Source organism: Alosa sapidissima, chromosome 21 (assembly GCF_018492685.1).
Source record: "Alosa sapidissima isolate fAloSap1 chromosome 21, fAloSap1.pri, whole genome shotgun sequence".
Classification (NCBI taxonomy): Eukaryota; Metazoa; Chordata; class Actinopteri; order Clupeiformes; family Clupeidae; genus Alosa; species Alosa sapidissima.
The window spans coordinates 3,249,645-3,266,471 of NC_055977.1; the positions used below are offsets into that span (position 1 = coordinate 3,249,645).

The 16,827-nt window shown below is 41.4% G+C and overlaps 1 long non-coding RNA gene across 1 annotated transcript; it reads right to left on the reverse strand.

The window, feature by feature from the left end:
• Window positions 1-856: 856 nt before the first annotated feature.
• Window positions 857-16,590, reverse strand: LOC121695831. Its single transcript, XR_006026178.1, has 4 exons — window positions 16,577-16,590; window positions 10,502-10,504; window positions 5,562-5,573; window positions 857-945 (listed from the first exon to the last, which is right to left on the reverse strand). It is a non-coding gene; the product is annotated as an uncharacterized LOC121695831 (long non-coding RNA).
• Between the last annotated feature and the right edge of the window lie 237 nt (window positions 16,591-16,827).

The window sequence follows — 16,827 nt, forward strand, 5'->3', positions numbered from 1 at the left end:
GCGGCCCTTTGCTGCTGGGGCGATAGTGGCAGCGAGGAGCGGCAGCCTCGGGGGATGTGCCTGCTTTGTTCCCGACTGGGACCCTGATCGGCGAGGAGAGCGTGGGCGCCTTCTAAAATGACTTTTTTAACCTTTGCTCCTGTTTCGGATTGCTAGCCAATAAAAGCGGCTTTTAAACCAAGCTCTGGCTAAGCCCAATTTGTTAAGTTGTACATTTTCCCATACTGGAATAATTTCATGTCTAATGGCGGCCTTACATTGTACGATTTTGTTCTGTTTTCAAAGTCGGACAGAAATAATGGGAGTTGTACTGGAATCGTGGCGCGCTCCCGTCAACTAGGACCCTGTTTACACGAGCATGTGTATTTTTATAAACGAAGACATTTCCCTACGTTTGAGCCTTTCATTTAGACGCAAACGGAGAATTCGCCTGTAAAACGGTTATCCAAAAAAACTCCAGCCAAAGTGATTTTTTTGGAAAACTTTGTTTATGCGTTTGGTTGTAAACTGTGGTAAATGGAGTTTTGGGCAGCCAACGTCACAGTATGCAACAGAAGTACACCAAATGTGCGACCAATGTTTACATTTACATGTTCTCACATGCGACTTCACATTTTGGGGCTGAGGTGATCATGGATGCGCTCAGAATAGCCATCGCGTTTATGTATCGACAACAACTTGCTTTACCGCTGCTATCGAAGAAGAGAGTACACTTCCGTTTCCGGTGGCTCGGGCAACTTTTCAGGATTCTGATCGGTTAATGTGAGCTTGAGCTTATCGTTAGACTGCCACTGTGGTTTGGCGTGCTCATGACAGCATGTATGTACACGGGTTCGTGTAAACACATTTTTTTTAAAAACGGTCTCGTGTAAATGCAGTTTTATTTGCAAACGTAGATGGCCAGATATTCGTTTAGGAAAATACCCTGCTTCGTGTAAACGTAGTCTAGATCGTTAAGTGTAAGGTGCCAATCTTAGCGGTTTTAAGTCAGTCGGAATCAGTCCTTTTCTAGTTTTGCCGTTACGACAATATCAAACATGTTTGATATTATCGCAAGTCTTTCTAGTCGTGGCTCATGCAAATAGTGACGTGAACTATAAAAAACAATAGTGACCTCTCTCCAACAGCAAACAGGTAGGGACAAAGTAGGCGACAGCTGTAGTCTATATACCGGTAATTATTTGTTATTCTTATAATATTTGTCATTTCTTATACATATTTAGTCGGCTCTTCCACGTGACAGAACAACTCTATATCGGTTAGGGATGTCACGCATGAAACAATGCTGCAGAAACACGAAAATACGACTGAGTTTAGTAGGCTATAATTTTCAGTTCCTGTTTATCTATTGCACGATGGGTAATAATTTAAAGGAATCTAGTTGCAGTCTTGTAAATAGTGACCCTGCAAGATCCCTAGTCATTGCAAAATCATAGTCTGTGACTTAAAACTCTACTACTTGTCTTTAGATGTGAGAGGGTCTGAGACTGTAGTCTTTCAAAAATCTTTTGCAACTCTTTCCAAAGTCTGTCAGTGTAAGGAGGGCTTTAGAAAAGATTAATGTGATGCTCTTGAGTAGTAAATGGGTAGGGAAATGGGCTATTGAAGATGTGGTAGATATGGATACAGACATGTTTGAAAGAGCATACAGATTTTCAGTTTACCTTTTTTGTTTGTTGGAACACACTGGTAGGCTAACGAGCCATACCCATCAAGATGTAGGGTCTGGGAACTATTCATTGGCACTGCACGATCTGAAAGGCAGGCTAAACGGTTGTCTCAAATTTCCTCTACACACATAGTGATATACTGTAACTCATGAGTCCCATGCATTTTTTCCACCAGTGGAGTTGATCAAACTTTCGCCAATTTAAAAAAAGCTTGACTTGAGTCGCGATTCAAAGATTGCTCAGCAACAACATCCATCTTCTTTGTTTTCAAGTAGCAGGGAATTCATGTGGAACCATTGCCGACTCTATACACGATGTGATTGGCCTGATAGAAGATTCATTTTTCCAGCTCACAAGCCAACGGAGAGTTGCTACATTTGCCTGGCTGCAAATTAAATTTGCTGCCGTTGGGTGCGTCTAGATTTCTAGGCTAACACACTGGAGTAATTTCAATACAACTGGTGTCTTGAAATATTTTGCTTATGATGTGTGGCTGATTAAATTCTTGAATAAGTTAGTAGTTAATTTGAACAAAGAAAAAACTGAAGTAGTTATATTTGGTAAAATGGAGGAAAGACTTAGGGTTGCCACTCCTTGACAAAAGGTTGAAAGGATATTATTACAAATTTTGGTGTATTCATTAACAGTGATCTAAATTTCAACAGGCGCATGAATTGTCACATTCCCTTTACGAAGCTGTTGTGTTTGCCTCGAGGCCGTCAATTTGCCAGTAAATAGCCTCATTCGAGATGAACTGCGGCTACGACTTTCTACATCAACAGGTTAAAATCGGCTGCAATCTACCTGTAACCGCGGGAGATATCGTGGAATTTTATGCAGTTAATAAATACAGTTTAACTTTCTTAATCAGTAACTGAGCATGATAACTGACAAAATAAATTGCTATGATGTAGTTTAAGTTAAACAGTTAACAGGCCTGCATTGTAGCACATACCTTCAATATTGACTGACAAACTTGTGGATGACACAAAACTACCTGAGCTGAATAACTCAAAATCTTTCTTTTTAGTGAACTATGTGTACACAATTCATGTTCTCAATGTTCGAGTTAATGTGTAGAGAAACTAATGATACTTCGATCAAAGTTTCAAGTTCTGTCGAGCCTTCTTGGTGTATAGCGATTTTGACGCGATCATGTATCAAAATAGTAGTGCCTCTAGGATTCCCATTCAAAAAGGCCATTTCACCCGAATACAACAACGTGGACAAGCTTAAAAGTGGCGCTTCGAACATAATTATGCTTTTAAAGGAACGTTTGACTCGGGTATATTCACAAAAACACCCTAGGATGCATTTTGGCGAGAGTTATGCTTTAACTGTGGGACCTTATAGACAGGTGTGTGCCTTTCCAAATCATGTCCAATCAACTGAATGTACCACAGGTGGACTTTAATTAAGCTGTAGAAACATCTCAAGGATGATCAGTGGAAACAGAATGCACCTGAGCTCAATTTGAGCTTGATCGCAAAGTAACTTGAAAGCAGCATTCTGAATGCAGATAGACGTTTTGCACAGAACACAGACTTCATTTTTTAAGCACAATCAAGTTGTGTCGAGTGTATCAGTGGCGTTACACAAAGGTGGTGGCAAGTCCTCTGTGAAAGACGCATCACCAGACATGTTGAAATCAGATTCGTTGAGTAAAATATTGTGCAATGATGAAGGATACAAGTTCCTACGTAGAATTTGTGGCACGCCGCCATACTGGATGTCAGTTCAGAACGATTTATTTGCCATGATGAGACTTCCACGACATGATAACTCTCCGTACCCACATTCCACTACATGATAACTCTCCGTACCCACATTCTTTGCATCTTTAAGCTCTGTAGATTTGAGATGGCCTGAAATGCTGAATTCTTAAGACTAGAAGGCAAACAAACACCTGTTATGTTGATTATCTTGATTGGTCTGACAAATGTGGACTCATACATCGAAATCCTGTCACAGTGGCAAGCATGTTTGCTCACCGATGGCATTGCTTTATCCATGATGTAATCATGTCACCAGCATAGGGGAAAATAAAGGACTACTTCTATGGTGTTGAATTTTAACAGCGTGCTTCTCCTCATGTCCACTCTCTTTTTTGGGTTTTGGGTTTTTACGAGGTTGTGAGCAGCGTACAGAGTCACAGCACAAAGACTTGCCGAACGAGTGTGCAGGTTCAACTTCCCACGACAACCATCAAGAGGTGAGGACTTGAATGGCAATGATGACAATGCAAGTGCAATAATGGATGTAAACACGGAGTTGACCATGTCAATTTTGATACAACTGATGCATTTTTTAAATCTCTTGGGATAGATCAATGTTTATTTGAAAAGGTGTACAACATATGCTCCAAAAACAAAAGCATTGTCCTGAAACGAAATCCTGGAGACATTTGGGTGAACCAGTGCAACAAGACTTACTCTGTGCTTGGCAAGGCAATATGGATATCCAGTATGTCACAGATGCCTTTTCTGTTGTGGTCTATAGACTGTCATACATCACAAAAGCAGAAGAAGAAATGGGTTTGCTGTGACTGTGCACAAGACGAGGCAATGAATGGCAGCATTCACCTTGGAAGTATATACTTGCACAACAGAGAAATTTCAGCTCAAGAGGCAGTGTATCGATTAACACCAATGCACTTGAAGGAATGCTCTAGTGATGTACAGTTCATTCCCATTGGTGAAAATCCTGTTAGGATGTGTTTGCATTTACTCCACACCAAAGTTCAGTTCCAACAGTGTAATGATGAAAGCAGCATTTGGATGACCAATGTGATCGGGAGATATAAGAACAGACCCCAGAATGCACAATTTGAAGATGTATGCCTTGCCAGCTTCTGTTCTGAATACAGAGTTACATCACAGGTCACAGGTTTCGCGTGAAAGTGTTTCACACAACATAACAGCTCAACAACAACTGCAGCTTTGTGAATCGAAGAACCTGAACGGAACTTGCCGTCATGAGGTGTCTCAGATTTTCTCACCAAAAAAAACCCAGAAAAGTACTTTCATTCGCTGTTGCAAGTGTTTTTGCCTTACTATGAAGACAGTCACCTCAAACCACCCCAGTTTGATACATAAGCATGGCGCAGTGCGATGTGGTGTTGATGTCCAAAGAGTTGATTGTGGATTCAAAGGAACAAAGCCTTATTTGAAAGAGAAAGTGATGAGATTGACAGGTCAGGGGCACGGCTAGGGGGGGGGGGGGGGGTTAGGATGATTAAGAGCCCAGCACTGGCAGGGGTCCCCCAGAGAGCCCCCCCCCCCCCTTAATAATACTGTATATTATCGGGGGGCCCAGAATTATTGTCTGTCATAGGGCCCAAATGATCTAGCTTTAACAGCCACGGATGCCCTAAACGACACTGTGGTGATGGTGCGCAGAGTACAAGCAGACGCATTATAAGCAGACAATACAGCCGTGCCATTGCCGTACTTCACCCCAACTATATAGCCATGACAAACGAGGACGAGCAGAGAGACATCTCCACAGAGTTTTACGTTCATGCCGATATGCTTGGGGTGATTGGAATAGTGGACTGCACCCACATTCCACTCATCTTTCATGGCACGGTGCGCAATCCAGCCTTTACGAATCAACGTGGGTAAGGCAACATCCCCAGATATTAGGTCTGCCTAAACATAACAAATATACCCTAGGCAAAATGCATTTTTGCGGTGTACATTGATGTTATAAATTGCTTTAATGATTGTGAAATGCACATTAATGTGTCAGATAGTGGAGTAGACGTTTTGCAATATTAGATTTTTTTATATATATATATTACAGATACAGGCTGTTATACTTTTTCCATTGGTGCAAATGTCAGACTGTCATATCAACCACTAGGTAATGAAAAAGTCAATTCTTATGAACCAAAATGGGCAGCTTGCAAATTCTGATCACTGATGAAGTGTCCACCGCCTCTGGCCTACACTCACGGTAGGCTGTGTCAAATCAAGCAGACTGGTGATTATTCCCTGTTTGCAAAAGTTTCCCTGATTTGTGTTGGTGATTTTTTCCAATTGAAGCCAGAACACGTCTTTTTGCTAAAAACATAGGAGCCAACCTGTGGGAGAACTAAAAATGCTTAATCATCTCAGAGTCTGTAAAAAGAACGAACCTCTCACTAACCATGATGTTCTCACATTGAAGCAGTGTGAAACTGATGAGGAATCTACGGACATGCACATGTATGCTACAAATGCAGAGGTTGATGAATATAATGTGAAGAGACCTGCCCAGATGCAATCAGCATACATGCTCAAGATTTTGTCCAGAAATCCCAGATCCACAAAAGTTTTAAATTCCTGTTTACCAACGTGTGTTTTGTTGGGTGTTGGCAAAAGCGTCATGTTGAAGAGAAACATAGACAATATGTCTGATGGCCTTGTCAGCGGAGCATGTGGTACAGTCGTGGAAATCATTCGAAGTCAACAAGACGATGAGATGCCTGCAGCTATCCACGTGGAGTTTGAAAACCCTAACGTTCGACAATAGTGGAAGTACAAGAGGAACAAGTGGCAAATAATACGAAGAACTGCTAATTAGCTAATTGGAATGTCAGTTTTATCCAACATGAACCCTGTGTGCACAGTAGTGCTTCATAATGTAAGTTTGAATGCTCCCATTCAGGATATTCAATCCCATAAAGCCCTCAATGTAGAGTTTGAATGCTCACATTCAGGATATTCAAACCCTATAAAGCCCTCAATGTAGAGTTTGAATGCTCACATTCAGGATATTCAATCCCATAAAGCCCTCATGAATGCTGACTGCATTTGCTTAACCGAGACATGGCTCAATGCAGACACTGAAGAACCACAACTTCCAGGATGTCTTGAAACACAATCCAAGAGGAAACCGTTATGATGATTCCGTCCCAGCCTTCGCAGCTCTGAAACAACAGCGAAGAGGTGGAGTTGGTGTGTATTGTTCAGAAAACATTGAGAATCCCAGAAAGATGCAGTTGGGAATGTCTGTATTTTCAAATACCTCATGCAAATTTGACTGCTGTTGTGTTGTGTAGGCCTAGTTCTCCCAGTTCAAGATTGACATGTTTCAAGAACAGTTATTACAGGTCATTTTTGAACTTGAGAAGCATCCAGGGAGGAAACCCATTATGAGAGACTTCAATGAGGACATCTTTGTATCATCTACAATTCTCAAGTTACTGGAACGGCATGGATACACTCAACATGTGCAAGCAGCTACAACAGAAAAAAGTACATTAATAGAATTGCAAATAATGGTAAAGATATACAGATGAATATGTAAATATTAAAGTTATACAGTTAATTTATTATCTAGGTACAGTCAGGGATTTCTTATGAAGTTGTGTTTGCAAAGGAGAAAGTGTTTATAAATCTAACTTTCTTTCCATTTTGGTGTAGAGAACAGTTACTAAAGCTATATTTATTCTATTTAATATCTCTAATGTGATTTGCTTGTTTATATATGGAATCCGTTTAATAACTTCTGTTTGTGTCACTGCTGGATCTGTAAAATGCGATCATCTCAAAACAATGTACTGAATATATGGAGAGCAAGACTTACTTAGTTTTTTAAGACAAAACTGTTGAGCTTCTGAACTAAAATAACATACCACTTCAGAGGTGTGGAGTCTGAGATGCTGTCATGAATGTCACAGAGAGACCTTGTTCAAATGTGGGTCGCTCCCCGTTTGGTTTGTAAGGTATTGTTTCAGATAATATCTGTTTATATGTTTTCTTACTTCATCATTAACCACACAGTTTCAACTAAACTCTCAGAATGGTCAAAAAGCAAACACATTGCAACATCGAGAGTTTTTATAAGAAAGTGATTGAGAACACTAGCTGCAGCAATACGATTCTCTTTGTCACTTCATGTGGTCTCCCATTCAGTTATTGACCACGGGCATCACTGCTTAGCTTTTGACTAAGAACACAGGTAACACAGTGAGCCATGGACTTTAAAGACTATGTCTCCGATACAAAGCATTTGACTGATTTGTTTCACCTTAAACAGCTCTGAGGTGTCGGAATTGTTTCGAAGCTTCGGAACAATCCGGCACAATTGCTTTGAACGTTTCAGCGTTTCCCAAAGTCTCGATTCGCCCATCCCTAGCATTTATGGATGATGGAGGCCACTGTGCTCATTGGGACCTTTGAAGTGGCAGAAATGTTTCTGTACCCTTCCGCAGATCTGTGCCTCGAGACAATTCCTTCGACTTCATGCTTGTTTTGTGGTCTGGCATGCACTGTTAACTGTGGGACCTTATCACAGGTGTGTGCCTTTCCAAATCATGTCCAATCAACTGAATGTACCACAAGTGGACTCCAATTAAGCTGTAGAAACATCTCAAGGATGGTAAGTGGAAACAGAATGCACCTGAGCTCAATTTTGAGTTTGATCGCAAGGGCTGTGAATACTTACGTTATGTACAAGTGATTTTGTCGTTTTTTATTTTTTAATAAATTTGCAAAAATCTCAAAACGTTTTTTAGGTTGTCATTATGAGGTATTATGTGTAGAATTTGAGGGGGGGGGGATAATTTAATACATTTTGGAATAAGGCTGTAACATAACAAAATAAGGAAAAAGTAAAGCATTGTGTGGACACTTTCTGGATGCACTGTGTATACTATTATTACATATTTACATCTGCTCTCAAATTACCTTCCAAGCCTCAAAGCATCTGTTAAGATGCTCCAAAGCTGATGTGTGGCTACAGCAACAGTTACTCACAGAGCTTGTCCATGTGTCTTCACCATGTCCCACTTCTACTTGCTAACACTCAGGGAGACCTCCATCAGCCACGTAGCCTTTTGAGGAACTTGTACCCGTCACACAGCCTGCTGAGGCTCAGGGACATCCACCACTTTTTCCACATTTTGTAATGTTTCAGACTCATCTTAAAGAAGCCCTATGCAACAATTTTAGCAAAAATGGCCTTAATTATGCAGGATGAGAGTCGTTCTGATGGTTCTACAACACTTTCTGGGTTGTTTGGTGGGTGCTTCGTCTCCCCCTATCGCTTCTCCGTGGAGAACCCTACACCGTGCTGTTATTTTGGGTAAGTTAATATAATTAATTAATTCATTCATTAATCTAAACCTTGCTTTGTTTACATTTCTATCCTAATAGTAGGCCTATACGTTGTGCTACTTAGCTTTCTTTAACATGGCTTTACCTCTGCCGGATGGACGGTAGTATCTGTTAATTTCATCTGCTGTACATCTTGTCCTTGCAGCTTCTGTTCACCATTGAACCATAACAAATGGAGTTCACAAACTGTAATATTTTGCATCAACTTGCTTATCAATGAAGAGCTAGCTAATCCAATTGCTTGTCACAAGGCTCACAAGAATCTATGGACTGTATGGTTACTGAGTTCTTAAGTACTAAAGACTCACTCAGCAGCTATGAGCATTTTGTAATCAATGTACTTCCTCTTGCAAATGTCTGGTGCTGGTTATCTAAATTTAATCATATTACTCATCTCTTCGTTTCTGGTGCCTGTACTGGCTTGGTCGCATTTGTGCAGGTCATAATGTTCTTTAACTGCAAGCGCTATTTCTTCTGCACTAACCTGAGCTTCTGCAACTGCGAGCTCTATTCTGCTGCAGTCGGCTCTATCCCCTGCGCTGACTGCGCATCTGTTACTGCAAGTTCATCGCCCTGCACGTTGTTAGTTAACCCTTGAGCTAAGCTTCTGCAAGCACTAGTCACTCAAGCAGTCTTGTTCAATGGGTTGAACATCTGCAAGCTCGATTCCCTTCCATAACTTTAAATTAATCATAGATTTATTTTATTAGTAGTATATTCTTCATGTGTCTCTGCTGTCTGTCTTGCTTTTTCTGATTCATCTCCCGAGTTCAACCGGATAATACAAAATACACTGTTTAATATTGTTATGCTCTATTTCAGAGAGGATGACCATCTAAGCATTCTGGTGGGTATCTTCATTTCTTATTCTTTGGGGGTAGGCTCCGCCCCTGCCGTCTCATACCGGCAGGATCTGCAAGGGTCTGCACACTCGGTGACCTGGACCGAGGACGGGGTCTATGCCAAAGACTGTCTTATTGTTGCTTATGCCTTTTGTATATCCTTTGATGGATTAAAACGTGTGTTATCTTTCATTGTACCTTCCTGAGTCTTTCTGATAGAAATGGTGTAAAACAGTGATTTATTGGCATGGCTAGGCCAATGCCTAAGGTAGCCCCATCGAAAAACTGTTGATAGCATCGGCTAACTAGCGCCAGATTTCTGAGTGCAGGAGAAAAGCCGAGATGAGCTATTATGAGACATACGTTCAGATTCGGTATCATGTTTCAACACACTTTAGGTCAATATCACACCAGAATTCTCCTTTAAAATAGATGTTTTTTTCCTTCTCATCAATCTACACACAATACTCCCAACACTCCACCCAAAACAACAGGTGTTTGGAGTGTTTTGTAAATATATAGTATATATAAAAAAAGACTGAAATATTCCACTTACATAAGTATTCAGACCCTTTGTTATGACGCTTGTAATTGAGCTCTGGTGCATCCTACTTCGAGGAAGGATACAAGAAAATGTCTGCAGCATTGAAAGTGCCCAAGAGCACAGTAGCCTTAATCATTCTCATATTGAAAAGTTTGGAACAACCAGTCTTCCTAGATCTGGCCGCTCTATTTCGTTCCTCTGATTGGTTAGGTCTATCCAATTGAGTGCAGAGGCATTTTCCCCACTGTATCGTTTGAAACACACCCCATAATCATAGCCCAATGGAGCAATATCAGACTCAAATTCTGACTACAATTGAGTATGACAACATCAGGCTAATACCCACTTGCCTTCAAAGCAAAATATCCTTAATTGGTTAATTTCAAGTTGGGATAGCCATTGATACTCACTTGTCGGTGTAACATCACTCTCCATGGTAACGTTAACGTCCTCCACAGTTGTGATGGGTTCTGGAGAAGGGTTGGAAGTAGTTGGATGAGAATAGGTGGATGAGACTCCCTCACGTCAGGGTCACTAAGTGGTCTGCCAGCCAGTTTTTCCCGACCTCAGAGGATTTCGTATCCCCTGGTACTTGAGTCTCATCTTTTTCACATTGTTCGATAGACCTTGTATGTCCCCGGGCAGCTAAATCATCGTTACTACGTTTAAAGATATCAGCGTTGTTGTGTTTTGAGCATTGAGAACATTGTTGGTGTACACAGAGTAGGCCTAGTGTTGTCACAATACCAAAATTATGACTTCGATACAATACCTGCCATATATCTCGATACTCGATACTGAATCGAAATCCTAAAATATCTGGAAAAGAAAGTGTATTGAATCATTTGTGTTGAATTTGGTGCACTTTTGTAGCCTGACGTAGCCATACTCAATTCTAGTCAGAATATGAGTCTGATACTGCTCCATTGGGATGTAATTATGGGGCGTGTTTCAACCGATACAGGGGGGGAATGCCTCTGCACTCAATTGGATAGACCTAACCACTCAGAGCAACGAAATAGCTTACCGTGAGGTGTAGGAAGAAAACACACAAACCATCCTTCTTCTCCACAAATGCCTTAACATTGTTTTCTGTTTTTTTGTAAAAGTTAGTGTCGTTAAACATGTTAAATAGCTGGGAAAGGGTTACATGCAGCTATTCCGACATGCCGCTACTTAGACATTGGCGTCTAACGGTACTGATCCACTTGCACGACACGACATATGCATGGGGTTGCGCTGCCTCCCCTGTTCAGTCGTGTGTGGGTGTTTAGTTTAAAATGTCAGTTACCAGCTCATATTCAGTTTGTTTTAACGTATCTTAAGTGTTTTCCACAAATGGACCACAATTTTAGGCATGTACTTAACAGTATAGAACACATTAATAGCCTAATCAAACTATGCAAGCCATTTCAAAATCTTGTTTTATTTAAACTACTCAATGCAATCTCAAATCCTCACCAGAAACACCAACAGTCAATATATTCATCCAAATCCTAGTTTCGTTTGTTTTATGGACTACTAGGTGGTCGTGGAAGAGCGTTAAAACATTATTTGTCTTGTAAGTGGAACCAAAGTTTCACAGGCACCATTGTGGTACAACAAAGGACCTACAACCTCGTGCTTTCATTGGATAGCCGCCTCACATTCAACAGATTAATTTGCATAAAGCTGGGCATCGGCATCGGGACACGACAAAATGAAGTGAAGTACAAGTGGATCTGTACCGTAATTGTTGAAGTGGCGGCATTAACATTCATTTTCAAGCGTCCCACTATTGCGACAATTTTTTTTCCCCATTGTCGGAGTAGCGACACTTGACCCTTTTTTTCAAACGTCCTGCCATTCCGACACGAGGTTATTAACAGTGGCGTAGCCAGGACTTTTAAACGGAGTGAACTTTTGCGAAGTAGTCCTAGGGTGGGCCTTTATTTTTTTATTCCAATATGGGCAGTAAAGCTTAGGCCTACACTAATCCTAACTTTAAACAACACACGATTTCATCACAGCTCAGATTCATGGCAAAAAACAATAAAAGGCTACATTGATAAATAGCAGGGGCAACAGGATTGGATTCTATAATAGCCTACCCACAATAACTTCAACCGAAAGGTTAGTCGCGTCTAGCCTGGCCTTGGCCTGTCTACGTACTTCCGGTCGATTTCTTTTCCCTACAGTACTCCGTCTGGAATAGGTTGATTCACGCTCGTTTACTTCGGCAGTTGGGCAACCAGACCAACCGACCAACCAGCGAACAGAGGGTGTCCCTGAGAGCGATTACGTACCCAGGCATGGTGTTTCAATTACTACGTCTCCGCCCCTGAAGCAGATCGCTTGGAATACATCAAGTAGGGAGCGAAAAGGACTTATACTTATGAAATCTTTGAGCAAATTTAAATAATAGTTTAGCCTATTAACAGGAGTGTCATGAACGAAGTCACAGTGGAGTAGGATGTTATATCGTCTTTAGTCATAGATTTTGTCACTTGAAATTGGCTAAGAACATACCCGAGTCAAACTAGTTTAGTAGGCTACTTGGTCGGGTCAAAATCGCTATTTTTCAAACACTTAGAAGGCTCGACATAACTTGAAACTTTGATAGAAGCATCAGTGTCTCTATATATGAACTCGAGCATTAAGAACATTGTTTGTGTACACATAGTTTACTAAAAAGAAAGATTTTGGACAACTCACTCCTTGCAAGATGGCAGCGAGCAGAAAAAACAAGTGAGTTGTTCAAAACCTCTCTTTTAGTACTCTGTGTACACCAACAATGTTGTCAATGCTTGAGTTCATGTGTAGAGACACTGATGATACTTCGATCAAAGTTTCATGTTGTGTCGAGCCTTCATAGTATTTGAAAAATAGCGATTTTGACGCGATTGTATCAAAAAAGTAGTAGCCCTATAGGAATCCCATTCACAACGCATACAAGCTTAAAAGTGGCGCTTTGGACGTACTTATGCATTTATATGAAAGTTTGACTTGGGTACATTCACAAAACACTATATGATGCATTTTGGCGAGTGTTACACAGATGAAACGTGTGATTGTTTGCTGATAAGATGCACCCGTGCTTGTTATTGGCGTGCTGCAGAGAAACTTCTCTGTATGACAAAACGCCGGTTGTTGTGATTAGTTCAAAGGAACTCCAATGATTTTAAACCTCAAACTGTGCCCTCCCACCCGGAAATAAACGAACGCCTATGGATCTAGGCCAGACTCTCTGTGAAGTCAGAGTCTGGTTTCCAGGCTAAGTCGCGTCTCAAGGAGTCCAAGAGTGCGCCTCACACACACCAGCTCCGTTGAACAGTATATTTTTTGTGTTTAAGAGCTAAAAAAGTTTAGAGTCACATTTGAAATGTCGGGTAGCCTAAATTATAGCCTATAGCGTGTGCATCTCAGAGGAAGAGATTTTGGAGAGAGAGAGGATTTAACCTAGGTGATGATTATTTGTTTCTGGTGGTAATTTAGACTTGAGTATGGATACCTACGAATTGTTTTGAATAAAAAAAGATAAGACAACAAATGAAATGTGACCCTGCAAGGTGAAACCAGTCGTTTTGGTAAAATTTAGAAAATTAAGTTATTGTACTCACACGAACTGCCATAAACTAAGCTTCCGATATGTATCGAGGGTATTGCAAATAGTATTGGGTATTGGATAGTCGCCGACCCTCATTAGATGTGGATATCTGGAGGTAAGGATAAATAAACAAGGTTATCGCAGTTGCTGTGAGACATAAGTCTAGTCTCTCAAAATCAAAACACACCGAATTCACGCTTGGACTTTTCGATTAAGTTTCTAAATGTTGGGACTGATGGACACTGAACTCTGGGGGTTATTTGAACGTTCATTGTGAAGTGGTTTACTGTAAAAGGAGCGAAACGAAATTCATCTGGCGAGAGTCAGGTTATAAGAATTCCGCCCGTCTTTGCGCAATTGGCCATTGATTGACGGCCATTAGTTAATTGGCCTGCACGCACAGAGTTTATTTGATGCATGGAGTTTCCTAGCCTCGTGAGACCATCCTGATCTCGCAAGCTTCAGGGTTTCACTTGCAGATCAGTCTGGCAACTTTTTGTTAAAGAGAATTTGGAGCAGTTCACCAAAAGAACGTCCAATCAGCGCTGGCTTTGAGGCTGTGTGACGCAACGAACAACATGACGGCATCCACAGATGAGATGGGCATAGCTATCGCGCAAGTTTTATTCAAATTAGAAAGTATTCATGGGTAAGCTGTGAAGCTATGAGTCTCAGCCATGCAGCTGGGAGGAATGAACAACACAGACATCCTCCACGGCCGATTCCAGTTCATAATGGAGGAATATACTTTCTCCAGAAGTGTAGGGCCTACCGTGAAAACTTGATGGGAATTGTCGTTGATTAGGTTCATGTCACATACAAATGGTAAGTTAAAACATCTTAACGTTAGTTACGTTACCTAACTTAATTGTATGTTAAACAAAGGCATTAGAAGAACACTTTGTTCACCTAATTGGTTGATTTGGCCCGTCGATAACCAACAAAGGTGGTGATAGACAGATGGTTTATCCAATCAGCTAACCAGTATTTCCGCCCCTTCCCAAAAGTTCTTCAATGAAAAGTTCCCAGATGGATTTGCTCAAGTTCCCAGATGGATATGCGGAGCAAATCCATCTGGCGGAGTCAGGTTAGGAGTTTCCGACCGTTTTCCCCTGAGAGCTTAGAGAATAAAATGAGGAGAGCTACCTGTATTTTACATAATGTGTAACATTTATTCACATGGCCAGTTCAAAATCACCTAAGGTATTGACTGAAATGTGTGCCAATATCAGTTATTGGGAAAAACATTGTTTGGAGTGGATGGCGGGTGGATTGTTGATGTACTGTAGCTGCAGGTACAGATGACATGAATACAGCTCATCCATGCATCTAGGATATTGGAATTTGATAGGATACAGGAACCGCAGAGATAAATTGAAAATGAGGATTGGTAATGTCAGAATAGCGGTACTAAAAAAAATTGGAGTAGGGGCATGTCTAAATAGAGGCATGTTGTAATAACGGTATGTCGTAATAGAGGGATGTCGTACTAAAGGGTGAACCCCCTGGGGAAAGCTGTTGCAAATCCCTCGAACAGGTGGTCAATCAGAGATTTCAAATGAACAAGGGAACAAAATGTCACAATGCAAGAGTGCTGTTTTCCCTTAAAGGAGAATTCCGGTGTGATATTGACCTAAAGTGTGTTGAAACATGATATAGTGTGAACGTATGTCTCATAGCTCACCACGGCTTGTAGCCTGGCCTCGGCCTGCCTACGTACTTCCGGTCGATTTCTTCTCCCTACAGTACTCCGTCTGGAATAGATTGACTCACGCTCGTTTACTTCGGCAGTTGGGCAGCCGACCAACCAGCAAACAGAGGGCGTCCCTGAGAGCGATTACGTACCCAGGCATGGTGTTTCAATTACTACGTCCCCGCCCCTGAAGCAGATCGCTTGGAATACATCAACGTAGGGAGCGAAAAGGGCTTATACTTATGAAATCTTTGAGCCAATGTGAATAATAGTTTAGCCTATTAACAGGAGTGTCACAAACAAAGTCACAGTGGAGTAGGATGTTATATCGTCAGCTAAACTATAGTCATAGATTTTGTCACTTGAAATAGGCTACGAATGTACCCGAGTCAAACTGTAGTTTAGTAGGCTACATGGTCGCGTCAAAATCGCTATTTTTCAAACCCTAAGAAGGCTCGACATAACTTGAAACTTTGATCGAAGCATCATCAGTGTCTCTACATATGAACTCGAGCATTAAGAACATTGTTCGTGTTCACATAGTTTACTAAAAAAAAAGATTTTGGACAACTCACTCCTTTCAAGATGGCAGCGAGCAGAAAAACAAAACGCTATATGATGCATTTTGGCGAGAGTTACGCAGATGAAACGTGTGATTGTTTGCTGATAAGATGCACCCGTGCTTGTTATGGGCGTGCTGCAGAGAAACTTCCCTGTATGACGAAACGCCGGTTGTTAGTGATTGGTTCAAAGGAACTCCAATGATTTTAAACCTCAAACTGTGCCCTCCCACCCGGAAATAAATGTACGCCTATGGATCTAGGCCAGACTCTCTGCGAAGTCAGAGTCTGGTTTCCAGGCTACATGGCTTGTCCCCTGCACTCAGAAATCTGCCGCTAGTTAGCCAATGCTACCAACAGTGTTTCGTTGTGGTGCCTCGGGCATCGGCCTAGCCATGCAAATAAATCACTGTTTTATACTATTTACGAGGGTCAAAGTAGCTCCATACTTCATTGGTAGACTTCCGAGGGCCTTGACCTTTAAAACGAGACATTGAGAACTTTGAAAAAGCACTGGTAGATTATTTACAAGACGATTTATACTGCGCAGACAGGAGTCGTGCAGGATTCTGCAATACACCCCAAAAAATGATGAGATGAGATATAAAGATGAGATAAATAAAGATGAGAGACCCTATAGCCAGGACCACGTGAACAAATTCGACAGGAGAGCACGAGGTGCGCTAATTCCCTCAGATCAGAGAGACTCGATCTGATGTAAGAGTGATCGGCGTCGGAGGACCACGGGCGAGAGTTTTGAGCGTTTGATCGGACAGGCTGTTATTTGCTGCGTTGGTGGCTGCACCATAAAATATGTAACGGCCTGCTG